We start from the raw sequence: 13743 nt of genomic DNA on the forward strand, positions 1-13743 counted from the left end.
TGGTTCAGCACACCACATTGTGCATGATGTGCTCCAGTTTCACGAAGTGTCTGCAAGATGGGTGCCACGACATCTGACTCCTGATATGAGAGAACCTCGTCTTGACGCTTGTGAGGAACGTCTTCGGCGCTTTGAACGAGAAGGTGATGGCTTCCTTGCAAGAATCGTTACTGGGGACGAAACCTGGGTTCATTTCCACCAACCGGAAACGAAGAGAGCGAACAACCCAAACCTTGCCCCAAGTGACTTCCATATGTTTGGGCCACTCAAAGACGCAATGGGAGGAAAGAAGTTCCATCCTGATGAAGAGGTACGCCACGCGGTGCATGAGTGGTTGCGCGGACTATCAAAAGAATTTTTTTCTAAAGGAATTTATGCACTTAGTAAGCGCTGGAGGACTTGAATTGAGCGTGGGGGAGATTATGCTGAAACGCGATACAGCTTTGTACAAATTCTGCACAATAAATTACGTTTAAAAAAATATTTAAGGTTTTCATTTGACTCACCCTCGTATAAATCAGCCTAAAAACCGTACGCTTACGTTGGTCCCGGCGAGAAGACTACAATAATCAGATTTAAAACCAAAGAATTTTATTTTACTCGAGTCAGAAGCCGTACAAAACTCTACATCACATGACTGTACAATATTAAGGGACACTACTAAAACAACTTCTTATTGTTAACTGTCACTTTGGCCAGGGAGACCATAAGTGTTCTCTACATTCCACCATCAGTCATTTCTGTTCCTGGCTTTTCAGTTCATTCTCCTTTTCTCAGTACCATCGCCTCCACATCCCTGTCGCTATCTCGCATCATCTTTTCCATGGTCTTCCTCTGCTCATTCTACCTTCCATAGACCCTGAGAATGCTACTCGCTCGTTGTAGTATTCCATTCCAATTACACAGCCTGCCCACATCATTCTCCTTTCCTTCATGTTTCGGACGATATCAGGTTGTGAGTACAGTTCTGCCAGTTCCTGGTTCTGTAATATCCTTCAGTCATGTGACTGGATATCCCTCTTGGAATGAGATATTTTTCTTGATGTCTTTCTCTCGACTACTAGCAGTTTTTGTGTCGTTTTCCTTAATGTAAATGTTTCAGAGTCGTACAGAGCTACCGGGAGAATTATACACTGTTACAGTCTGATTTCATAAATTCTCGAAACAGCTCTAATGCACAGCACGTCCCGTAAGTCAAAATATGCTCTATGCTCTATTTGCCGCTGCGATCCTTACCTTAATCTCAGTTATAATTTACATAGTTTACGTAATGAACTGAATGATCTTCGCCGAGAACTGAGCAACAGCAACTGCACCACCTTCAGCTTTCATTAGCTCTTTGTCACTAGATTACTCAAGCCGGAGTGGGAAGTGTCACGGGTATGTTTCTCTCCGCATTCGCTTTGCCTCTGCACTTTAGCAAGTCCTTGTCTGACAAGTTTGTTCCTAGAGTTATCACCATCTGATCTGGGGAAAGTTGAAAATATGCGCCGGATCGGAAGTCGAACCCCGGTCTCCTGTTCGCTAGCCAGATGCTCTGACTACTTAGTCAAGTGGACGCAGTGGCTTCCGAAACTGCGCCGACTACCGTAGCATGCCTCCCGTAAGAACAACGTAGTGCCCCTGCCCATTGTCCTCATTACTCGCGGCGTTTCGCCAACTCCCGTAAGAGTTCGAGCGTCCTGTGCATCTGAACTGAAGGATCATCGGCCGGCCTCGCCTTAATTGTGTACGTGTAGCCTGTTCTTTTGGCCGTGTTGGTAGGAACAGACACCACATATACAGGGTGTTTCAAAAATGACCGGTATATTTGAAACGGCAATAAAAACTAAACGAGCAGCGATAGAAATACACCGTTTGTTGCAATATGCTTGGGACAACAGTACATTTTCAGGCGGACAAACTTTCGAAATTAAAGTAGTTACAATTTTCAACAACAGATGGCGCTGCAAGTGATGTGAAAGATATAGAAGACAACGCAGTCTGTGGGTGCGCCATTCTGTACGTCGTCTTTCTGCTGTAAGCGTGTGCTGTTCACAACGTGCAAGTGTGCTGTAGACAACATGGTTTATTCCTTAGAACAGAGGATTTTTCTGGTGTTGGAATTCCACCGCCTAGAACACAGTGTTGTTGCAACAAGACGAAGTTTTCAACGGAGGTTTAATGTAACCAAAGGACCGAAAAGCGATACAATAAAGGATCTGTTTGAAAAATTTCAACGGACTGGGAACGTGACGGATGAACGTGCTGGAAAGGTAGGGCGACCGCGTACGGCAACCACAGAGGGCAACGCGCAGCTAGTGCAGCAGGTGATCCGACAGCGGCCTCGGGTTTCCGTTCGCCGTGTTGCAGCTGCAGTCGAAATGACGCCAGCGTCCACGTATCGTCTCATGCGCCAGACTTTACACCTCTATCCATACAAAATTCAAATGTGGCAACCCCTCAGCGCCGCTACCATTGCTGCACGAGAGACATTCGCTAACGATATAGTGCACAGGATTGATGACGGCGATATGCATGTGGGCAGCATTTGGTTTACTGACGAAGCTTATTTTTACCTGGACGGCTTCGTCAATAAACAGAACTGGCGCATATGGGGAACCGAAAAGCCCCATGTTGCAGTCCCATCGTCCCTGCATCCTCAAAAAGTACTGGTCTGGGCCGCCATTTCTTCCAAAGGAATCATTGGCCCATTTTTCAGATCCGAAACGATTACTGCATCACGCTATCTGGACATTCTTCGTGAATTTGTGGCGGTACAAACTGCCTTAGACGACACTGCGAACACCTCGTGGTTTATGCAAGATGGTGCCCGGCCACATCGCACGGCCGACGTCTTTAATTTCCTGAATGAATATTTCGATGATCGTGTGATTGCTTTGGGCTATCCGAAACATACAGGAGGCGGCGTGGATTGGCCTCCCTATTCGCCAGACATGAACCCCTGTGACTTCTTTCTGTGAGGACACTTGAAAGATCAGGTGTACCGCCAGAATCCAGAAACAATTGAACAGCTGAAGCAGTACATCTCATCTGCTTGTGAAGCCATTCCACCAGACACGTTGTCAAAGGTTTCGGGTAATTTCATTCAGAGACTACGCCATATTATTGCTACGCATGGTGGATACGTGGAAAATATCGTACTATAGAGTCTCCCAGACCGCAGCGCCATCTGTTGTTGAAAATTGTAACTACTGTAATTTCGAAAGTTTGTCTGCCTGAAAATGTACTGTTGTCCCAAGCATATTGCAACAAACGGTGTATGTCTATCGCTGCTCGTTTAGTTTGTATTGCCGTTTCAAATATACCGGTCATTTTTGAAACACCCTGTATGTCTTCATAGTTAGCGGTCGTGCAGAGGATGTGAATGATTTAGTTCAATATTTTTCCTCTCAACGTATGCATCTACTTTACAGTGTGCATCAGGTGGTGCAATTCCTGTCAAGCAATAAACCTTATCTGTAGGCCCCGCTTCCAGACATTGCACTACATTTCATTCAGTAATACGACTGATCTGGCCTCTTTAATGCGACATTATATTTTGATATATTTTTCGAATTGCCAAGTCTGTGATATGAAAAGCCTGCTTTCGTAATACAGCATTTTCCTTAATGCGGTTTGACGAAACTAGTGCTCTTTCTGATAATACTAAGACCATACTTACTATGTGCCAACGGCCTTGTCACAATGGTAACACCGGTTCCAGTCAGATCACCGAAGTTAAGCGCTGTCGGGCTGGGCTAGCACTTGGATGGGTGACCATCCGGTGTGCCGAGCGCTGTTGGCGACCAGGGTGCACTTAGCCCTTGTGAGGCAAACTGAGGAGCTCCTTGATTGAGAAGTAGGAGGTGCCGTCTCGGAAACTGACATACGGCCGGGAGAGTGGTGTGCTGACCACATGCCCCTCCATGTCCGCATCCATTGACGCCTATGGTCTGAGGATGACACGGCGGCCGGTGGGTACCGTTGGGTCTTCATGGCCTATTCGGGAGGAGTTTTATATTTTTTATACTTCACTATGTTTCCTTCTCACAACGTTCACCCAGGAAGCTTTCGAGTTGGACTGACAGGATGCCCAAAGTCAAATAACAAAAATAAACCCGCCACATTAAACGTCTATAGCGTGATTTTTTGCACCGTGTCCAAACTCTAGGGATTGATCGATGAGAGGATACGGAGCGAAAAATATCGAATGAACTTTCGCCCGGAAATGCATGGTTTCCATACTAGAGACAGCGGGCTAATGTTGTACCATGCAGCCACAGCTATAGTTGTTGTTGTTGTTGTGGTCTTCAGTCCTGAGACTGGTTTCATGCAGCTCTCCATGGTACTCTATCCTGTGCAAGCTTCTTCATCTCCCAGTACTTACTGCAACCTACATCCTTCTGAATCTGCTTAGTGTATTCATCTCTTGGTCTCCCTCTACGATTTTCACCCTGCACGCTGCCCTCCAATGCTAAATTTGTGATCCCTTGATGCCTCAGAACATGTCCTACCAACCGGTCCCTTCTGCTTGTCAAGTTGTGGCACAAACTCCTCTTCTCCCCAATTCTATTCAATACCTCCTCATTAGTTACGTGATCTGTCCATCTAATCTTCAGCATCCTTCTGTAGCACCACATTTCGAAAGCTTCTAATCTCTTCGTGTCCAAACTGTTTATCGTCCATGTTTCACTTCCATACATAAGCCACACTCTGTACAAATACTTTCAGAAAGGAGTTCCTGACACTTAAATCTATACTCGATGTTAACAAATTTCTCTTCTTCAGAAACGCTTTCCCTGTAATTGCCAGTCTACATTTTATATCCTCTCTACTTCGACCATCATCAGTTATTTTGCTCCCCAAATAACAAAACTCCTTTACTACTTTAATTCTCTCTTTTCCCAATTGAATTCCCTCAGCATAACTCGACTTAATTCGATTACATTCGGTGTAGCTACAGAATGTGCTGAAAATGGCGTCCAGGTAGCTCAACGCATGCGTGTATGTTCTGTAGCATGCTCTGTCTCGAATGTTTACTACGGCAGGTTACTTCCGAACATTGACAAAGGCAGCATGAATACGCTGCTCCATTGTCTCCTCGTCTGGAATGGGCTCTGAAAACACGATACTTTTGAGATGGCTCCATAACCATAAGTCTCACGGGTTGAGATCAGGTGAAGGAGCAGGCCATGCAACTGCACCCCCTCCTCCGATCCATCGATCAGGGAAGACACGATTGAGAGGCGTCCGGCTGTTAACGGCGAAGTGGACTGCAGCACTACTACGTAGCAATCACGTAACCCTTAGACTCATAGATGGCAGGAGGCAAAGTCACCCGCGACGCGGAAGGAAGACTGGTCCCAAAATAGTTCGCCAATTATCCTGGCCCACACTTTCCCGTTCCACCGATGTTGATGATTCGCTGTTATCATACCATTGGAGTTCTGCATTATATCTCACCGTAGACTGTGTAAGTAGGCTGTTTATATTTTCTTATTGGCAAAGTTACGTAGCGCTCTATATGAAAATCACTGGCTGTGCTGTGTGCAGTCTGTGGCTAGTTTGCATTGTTGTCTGCCATTGTAGAGGGGCAGCTATATGTTAACAGCGCGTAGCGTTGCTCAGTTGGAGGTGAGCCGCCAGCAGTGGTGGATGTGGGGAGAGAGATGGCGGAGGTTTGATAATTTGTAATACTGGATGTCAATTATGAATATTAAGGTAAATACATTGTTTGTTCTCTATTAATATCTTTCATTTGCTAACTATCTCTATCAGTAGTTAGTGCCTTCCGTAGTTTGAATCTTTTATTTAGCTGGCAGTAGTGGCGCTCGCTGTATTGCAGTAGTTCCAGTAACGAAGATTTTTGTGAGGTAAGTGATTTGTGAAGGCGGCTCACCTCCAACTGCGCAACGCTACGCGCTGTTCACATCCAGCTATAGCAGTTCATTACAACAATGGCAGACAACAATGCAAACTAGCCACATACTGCACACAGCACAGCCAGTGATTTTCATATAGAGCGCTACGTGGCATTACCCATATAAAAATCTAAACAGCCTACTTACATAGCCACTACTTCCGTGTGCATTGTCTTTTACTGCTCAGACTTAGAAAAAAAAAAACACTGAAATTTTACTGTGTCGAACAATCTGGACTGTCTTTATGGACTGTGAGAAAATTTTAGCTTTTGACCAACATTGTATCAATAAGTGTGTGCATTGGATATCTTTGTTAGTGTAATTATGAAAAATTTTATCAAATCATTATTGGCCACTGGCCAAAAACATTTGTAAAATTTTTTGTGGGGAGCATGGGGGCTATGTAAGTAGGCTGTTTATATTTTCTTATTGGCAAAGTTACGTAGCGCTCTATATGAAAATCACTGGCTGTGCTGTGTGCAGTCTGTGGCTAGTTTGCATTGTTGTCTGCCATTGTAGAGGGGCAGCTATATGTTAACAGCGCGTAGCGTTGCTCAGTTGGAGGTGAGCCGCCAGCAGTGGTGGATGTGGGGAGAGAGATGGCGGAGGTTTGATAATTTGTAATACTGGATGTCAATTATGAATATTAAGGTAAATACATTGTTTGTTCTCTATTAATATCTTTCATTTGCTAACTATCTCTATCAGTAGTTAGTGCCTTCCGTAGTTTGAATCTTTTATTTAGCTGGCAGTAGTGGCGCTCGCTGTATTGCAGTAGTTCCAGTAACGAAGATTTTTGTGAGGTAAGTGATTTGTGAAAGGTATAGTTTAATGTTACTCAGGGCCATTCTTTTGCAGGGATATTTCATAGTCAGATTGCGTTGCGCTAAAAAACATTGTGTGTCAGTTTAAGCACAGTCGTGTATAAGTTGCTCTAAGGGGACGTTTCAACTGTTATGCAAGTTGGGGATACCATCCCGTGTAAAGGTGGCCTCAACTGTGAATAGGATGGATGACACAAATCGTGGTTGCCTGGTGAAGAAACCGGTGACAAAATGTTCCCGATGTGGAAAGTCTGCCGCTAGTAAGCCCTGCACACGCTGTAAGTGACAAGGGTGGTAACAATTGTGATGGAAAATGTTCCACACGGTCTTCTGGCGTAGCCTGTACTCGCTGGCCAACTGCCTGGTACTGACACGGCGGCCAGCCCGGTTGGCCGTGCGGTCTAACGCACGGCTTTCCGGGCGGGAAGGAGCGCCTGGTCCCCGGCACGAATCCGCTGGGCGGATTTTTGTCGAGCTCCGGTGAGCCGGCCAGTCTATGGATGGTTTTTAGGCGGCTTTCCATCTGCCTTGGCGAATGCGGGCTGGTTCCCCTTATTCCGCCTCCGCTACACTATGTCGGCGATTGCGGCGCAAACAAGTTCTCCACGTACGCGTACACCACCATTATTCTACCACGCAAACATAGGGGTTACACTCGTCTAGAGTGAGACGTTCCCTGAGGGGTCCACCGGCGGCTGAACGCACAATAACCCTGGGTTCGGTGTGGGGCGACAGAGGGGTGAAGTGGACTGCGGTAGTCGTCGTGGGGTTGTGGACCACTGCGGCTGCGGGGGGACGGATCTACTCCGTCGTTTCTAGGCCCCCGGTTAAGATACAATACAATACTGACACGGCGGTCGTCTTCCACAGTGTTAGTCACATTTTTCTCCAAGTCTAGTGTCCAAACATTTTGGGTAAGTTCTTTATGATTTCCTCCTTCCTGAAACGACCCTGTCTTCGACAAACGGCGAAACACTGTTGCAAACATTGAATTCTATGAATTCCATGGTTGACCGAGCGGTTATAGGCATTTCAGTCCTGAACCGCGCGACCGCTACGGTCGCAGGTTCGAATCCTACCTCGGGCATGGATGTGTGTGATGTCCTTAGGTTAGTTAGGTTTCAGTAGTTCTAAGTTCTAGGGGACTGATGACTTCATATGTTAAGCCCCATAGTGCTCAGAGCCATTTGAACCATTTGAATGCTATGGTTGTCGCCGGGGATAGGTCTTTAGGTCTCCTGATACAACCTTGGTGCCCGCCGCCCGTTGCGATTTGCCTTTCCATAAGTAAACAGCAAGTCGGTATGCTCTCGATTTGAATACGGAAATGTTCTGTACAACGCTGTATCACATCCACTACAAGGTGAGTCAGCAAGAGAAGTGAATCGGACACAATATTACCAGTTACTATAGCAGGAGAGAGTGCTAGGGTATAACGTATGAGGAACAGTACCAACCTCTAGGAAGTTATAGGGAGCTCCAACGTTAGGCGGGTTATGGAGCCCCTCAGGAAAATAGCGGGTAGGTCGGGGAAGAATGCCAGTGTGCACTCGGTGTGCTTGCCGGGGGGTCTCGTCCGTAATGTGGAGGAGGCCCTTCCGGCAGCTATTGAACGCACTGGGTGTGACCGGCTGCAGATAGTAGCACATGTCGGAACGAATGACGCCTGCCGCTTGGGTTCTGAGGCCATCCTTGGTTCCTTCCGGCGGCTGGCTGATTTGGTGAAGACAACCAGCATCGCACGCGGAGTGCAAGCTGAGCTTAATATCTGCAGCATAGTGCCCAGAGTCGATCGCGGTCCTCTGGTTTGGAGCCGTGTGGAGGGTCTAAACCAGAGGCTCAGACGACTCTGCGACTATAATGGTTGCAAATTCATCGACCTCCGTTATTGGGTGGAGAACTGTAGGGCCCCCCTAGACAGGTCAGGCGTGCACTACACACCGGAAGCAGCTACTAGGGTAGCAGAGTACGTGTGGCGTGCACACGGGGGTTTTTTAGGTTAGAGGGACCCCCCCCCCCCTTGGGCGAAACGATAAAATACCTGACGGCCTACCAGAGAGGACATTATCATCGTTGATAAAGAACGTCCGTCCTCAGAGACCAAAAACAGGAAAAGTTAACGTAATATTGGTAAACTGCAGGAGTATCCAGGGCAAGGTTCCTGAATTAGTATCTCTTATTGAAGGAAATAGTGCGCATATAGTATTAGGAACGGAAAGTTGGTTAAAACCGGAAGTGAACAGTAACGAAATCCTAGACACAGAATGGAATATATACCGCAAGGATAGGATAAACGCCAATGGTGGAGGAGTATTTATAGCAGTAAAGAATTCAATAATATCCAGTGAAGTTATTAGCGAATGCGAATGTGAAATAATCTGGGTTAAGCTAAGTATCAAAGGTGGGTCAGATATGATAGTCGGATGCTTCTATAGACCACCTGCATCAGCAACCGTAGTAGTTGAGCGCCTCAGAGAGAACCTGCAGAACGTCGTGAAGAAGTTTCGTGATCATACTATTGTAATAGGGGGAGACTTCAATCTACCAGGTATAGAATGGGATAGTCACACAATCAGAACTGGAGCCAGGAACAGAGACTCTTGTGACATTATCCTGACTGCCTTGTCCGAGAATTACTTGGAGCAGATAGTTAGAGAACCAACTCGTGAAGCTAACGTTTTAGACCTCATAGCAACAAATAGACCGGAACTTTTCGACTCCGTGAATGTAGAAGAGGGTATCAGTGATCATAAGTCAGTGGTTGCATCAATGACTACAAGTGTAATAAGAAATGCCAAGAAAGGAAGGAAAATATATTTGCTTAACAAGAGTGATAGGGCACAAATCGCAGAATATCTGAGTGACCACCATCAAACGTTCATTTCTGAGGAAGAGGATGTGGAACAAAAATGGAAAAAATTCAGAAACATCGTCCAGTACGCCTTAGATAAGTTCGTACCGACTAAGGTCCAAAGTGAGGGGAAAGATCCACCGTGGTATAACAATCATGTACGAAAGGTACTACGGAAACAAAGAAAGCTTCATCATAGATTTAAGAGTAGTCGAATCATAGCTGATAAGGAAAAGCTGAACGAAGCGAAAAAGAGCGTAAAGAGAGCAATGAGAGAAGCATTCAACGAATTCGAACATAAAACATTGGCAAACAATCTAAACAAGAACCCTAAAAAGGTTTGGTCATATGTAAAATCGGTAAGCGGATCTAAATCCCCTATTCAGTCACTCGTTGACCACGATGGCACCGAAACAGAGGACGACCGAAGAAAGGCAGAAATACTGAATTCAGTGTTCCGAAACTGTTTCACTGCGGAAAATCGTAACACGGTCCCGGACTTCAGCCGTCGCACGGACGCCAAAATGGAAAATATTGAAATAAACGATATCGGAATTGAAAAACAACTGCTATCACTTAGTAGCGGAAAAGCATCCGGACCAGACGAGATACCCTTAAGATTCTACAGTGATTATGCTAAAGAACTTGCCCCCTTTCTATCAGCAATTTATCGTAAATCGCTGGAAGAACGTAAAGTACCTAGCGACTGGAAGAAAGCGCAGGTCGTTCCCATTTTCAAGAAGGGTCATAAATCAGATGCGAATAATTATAGGCCTATTTCGCTTACGTCAATCTGTTGTAGAATAATGGAACATGTTTTGTGTTCTCGTATTATGACGTTCTTAGATAATACAAATCTCCTTCATCATAACCAACATGGATTCCGCAAACAGAGATCATGTGAAACTCAGCTCGCCCTATTTGCCCAAGAAATTCACAGCGCCGTAGACACTGGCGAGCAGATTGATGCCGTATTCCTGGACTTCAGGAAGGCATTTGATACGGTTCCGCACTTACGTTTAGTGAAAAAAATACGAGCTTACGGAATATCGGACCAGGTTTGTGATTGGATTCAGGATTTCCTAGAACAAAGAACACAACATGTCATTCTTAACGGTTAAAAATCTGCAGATGTAGAGGTAATTTCGGGAGTACCGCAAGGAAGCGTGATAGGACCTTTATTGTTTACAATATACATAAATGACTACTTGACAACATCGGTAGCTCCGTGAGGCTATTTGCAGATGACACGGTTGTCTACAAGAAAGTAGCAACATCAGAAGACTCGTACGTACTCCAGGAAGACCTGCAGAGGATTAATGCATGGTGCGACAGCTGGCAGCTTTCCCTAAACGTAGATAAATGTAATATAATGCGCATACATAGGGGCAGAAATCCATTCCAGTACGATTATGCCATAGGTGGTAAATCATTGGAAGCGGTAACGACCGTAAAATACTTAGGAGTTACTATCCGGAGCGATCTGAAGTGGAATGATCACATAAAACAAATAGTGGGAAAAGCAGGCGCCAGGTTGAGATTCATAGGAAGAATTCTAAGAAAATGTGACTCATCGACGAAAGAAGTAGCTTACAAAACGCTTGTTCGTCCGATTCTTGAGTATTGCTCATCAGTATGGGACCTTTACCAGGTTGGATTAATAAAAGAGATAGACATGATCCAGCGAAAAGCAGCGCGATTCGTCATGGGGACATTTAGTCAGCGCGAGAGCGTTACGGAGATGCTGAACAAGCTCCAGTGGCGGACACTTCAAGAAAGGCGTTATGCAATACGGAGAGGTTTATTATCGAAATTACGAGAGAGCACATTCCGGGAAGAGATGGGCAACATATTACTACCGCCCGCATATATCTCGCGTAATGATCACAACGAAAAGATCCGAGAAATTAGAGCAAATACGGAGACTTACAAGCAGTGGTTCTTCCCACGCACAATTCGTGAATGGAACAGGGAAGGGGGGATCAGATAGTGGTACAATAAGTACCCTCCGCCACACACCGTAAGGTGGCTCGCGGAGTATAGATGTAGATGTAGATGTAGAAGAATCCATGCATGCCGTAACTGTGGCTGCATGATACAGCGCGTGAGAGACTGCAGTCTCCGTAAATTTGGAAATTTGTGGTAAGTACTACGGGACCAAACTGCTGAGGTCATCGGACCCTAGGCTTACGTACTGCTGAATCTAACTTGAAATAACTTACGCTAACACACAGACCCATGCCCAAGGGAGGACTCGAACCACTAACGGGTGTAGCCACACGGACCCTGGAAAGGTGCCCTAGACCGCATGAACCCTGGCAAGGTACCCTAGACCGCGCGAACCCTGGCAAGGTGTCCTAGACCGCGCAAACCCTGGCAGGGCATCCTAGACCGCGCGAACCCTGGCAAGGCACCCTAGACCGAGCAAACCCTGGCAAGGCACCCTAGACCGCGCGAACCCTGGCAAGTCGTCCTAGACCGCGCGAATCCTGGCGAGGCACCCTAGACCGCGCGAACCCTGGCAAGGTACCCTAGACCGCGCAAACCCTGGCAAGGCAACCTAGACCGCGCGAATCCTGGCAATGCGTCCTAGACCGCGTGAACCCTGGCAAGGCACCCTATACCGCGCGGCTACCCCGCACGGCGCAGTCTCCCTAACAAAGTATGATTGAATTAATTGTCTCTAGTATGTAAACCATGCATTTCCGGACATAAGTTCGTTAGACTTTGTTTTGTTCCGTATCCTCTCGTCGATCTAGAGAATGTACACAGTGGAAAAAATAACTTTTTATAAAATAAATAAATCCACCTACGAGTGAAATGTGATTCATTTACACCTAAGACTATAATCAGAATGATTAGTACACCAGTAAATGACGCAAAGTGGCATTTTTGATCAAAAAACTTGCAGTAAAAGTAAATATTTGGGGCAACTGACATGGCGAACGTCAGCCTCAATTTTGTGACGTCACGGCAGCTCCACGTTTCTTTGCCGCGGAACGACATCTCCGGCGCTCGTGTATCTGTGGCCGCGTGCGCAGTGGCGCTCTCTGCGTGCTTAAAACAACGGAGCGAGTAATAGGCTGACTTGGAGTACAGGCGAAAGACGTAGTCCGAAGTAGCAGGTGAAGAAACAGGATCTCTGCGACAGCACATCCGAAATTCAGTTCGTAATCCACAGCGACGCGAAAATATGGAGATGCGCAACAAAGTAATTGCCAGAAACTGCGATGCGGTCTGCTGTACTCTGGACTTCTGACCGCAGGTGGACGGCACGGTGCGTGCTGTGTGCAGCCCTGGCCGGCCGCCGGGTCTCCCTCCTTATAAGGCAGTCTGCTCGGGCCGCTTGGCACCTCTCACATCACGTGGCGCCCGGCACACGGCGCCGTGTTTTACGCAACGTCACCAGCCAGCACACTGTGATACGCCGCCTCGGCGGATGCTCCCAGTTACTTCCAGTCCGCTTTTACCAGGGTCCACGTTTCACTGTCAGGTAACAGTTTCTGTTGTAAACATTTACACGAAACATACTAGGCGAGTGATTTCTTGGATCAAATCATGCCTAAGCGTTCCTTTGAATGTGTGAAGAGTGGAAGTGGACCATGTTCTAAGTGCCAAATCTCACATTTTTCAGCAATCATGTATGGAGTTCCCCAAGGACCAATTTTAGGTCCACTACTGTATCTCATATATGAATAAATCTTCCATCTAGTATACAACAGCAGAATTAGTTCTTTTTGCTGATGAAATTAATGTTGTAATCAATCCAACTATTTGTATTGAAACAGAAGAGATGGTAAACAGACTTCTTAAAAGTATCATAGTCTGGCTTTCTGTGAATTCTGTCACTCTCAATTTTAAAAAGACACAACGTATTGTATTCTGAACATATAGAGGAACTACACCAATGATAAATGTAACACATGGTGAGAAAGTAATAAACACAGTGGAAACTTCAAAATTCTTAGGGTCTACAATGCTGAAAAAAACACATTTTCAAACTCCTAAAACAACTTAATCTATGCTTAGAATCATTCCAAATCTTGGGGAGAGGCAAACCAGTAAGTTAACATATTTTGATAATATTCATTTTATATTGTCATATGAAATAATGATTAGGGGTAACTCATCTTTAAGAAAAAAGTCTTCATTGAGTAAACTGTGC

The 13743-nt window shown here is 45.8% G+C and overlaps 1 protein-coding gene and 1 pseudogene across 1 annotated transcript in view; one reads left to right on the plus strand and one right to left on the minus strand.

Annotated features, from left to right (window-relative positions):
* Window positions 1–13743, minus strand: part of LOC126094646 (uncharacterized) — a 1573713-nt gene that overhangs the window by 1308065 nt on the left and 251905 nt on the right. The gene's annotated exons all lie outside the window — the stretch shown is intronic.
* Window positions 3670–3787, plus strand: LOC126105630 (5S ribosomal RNA; annotated as a pseudogene).

The sequence above is a fragment of the Schistocerca cancellata genome, chromosome 1 (genome assembly GCF_023864275.1).
Source record: "Schistocerca cancellata isolate TAMUIC-IGC-003103 chromosome 1, iqSchCanc2.1, whole genome shotgun sequence".
Taxonomy (NCBI): Eukaryota; Metazoa; Arthropoda; class Insecta; order Orthoptera; family Acrididae; genus Schistocerca; species Schistocerca cancellata.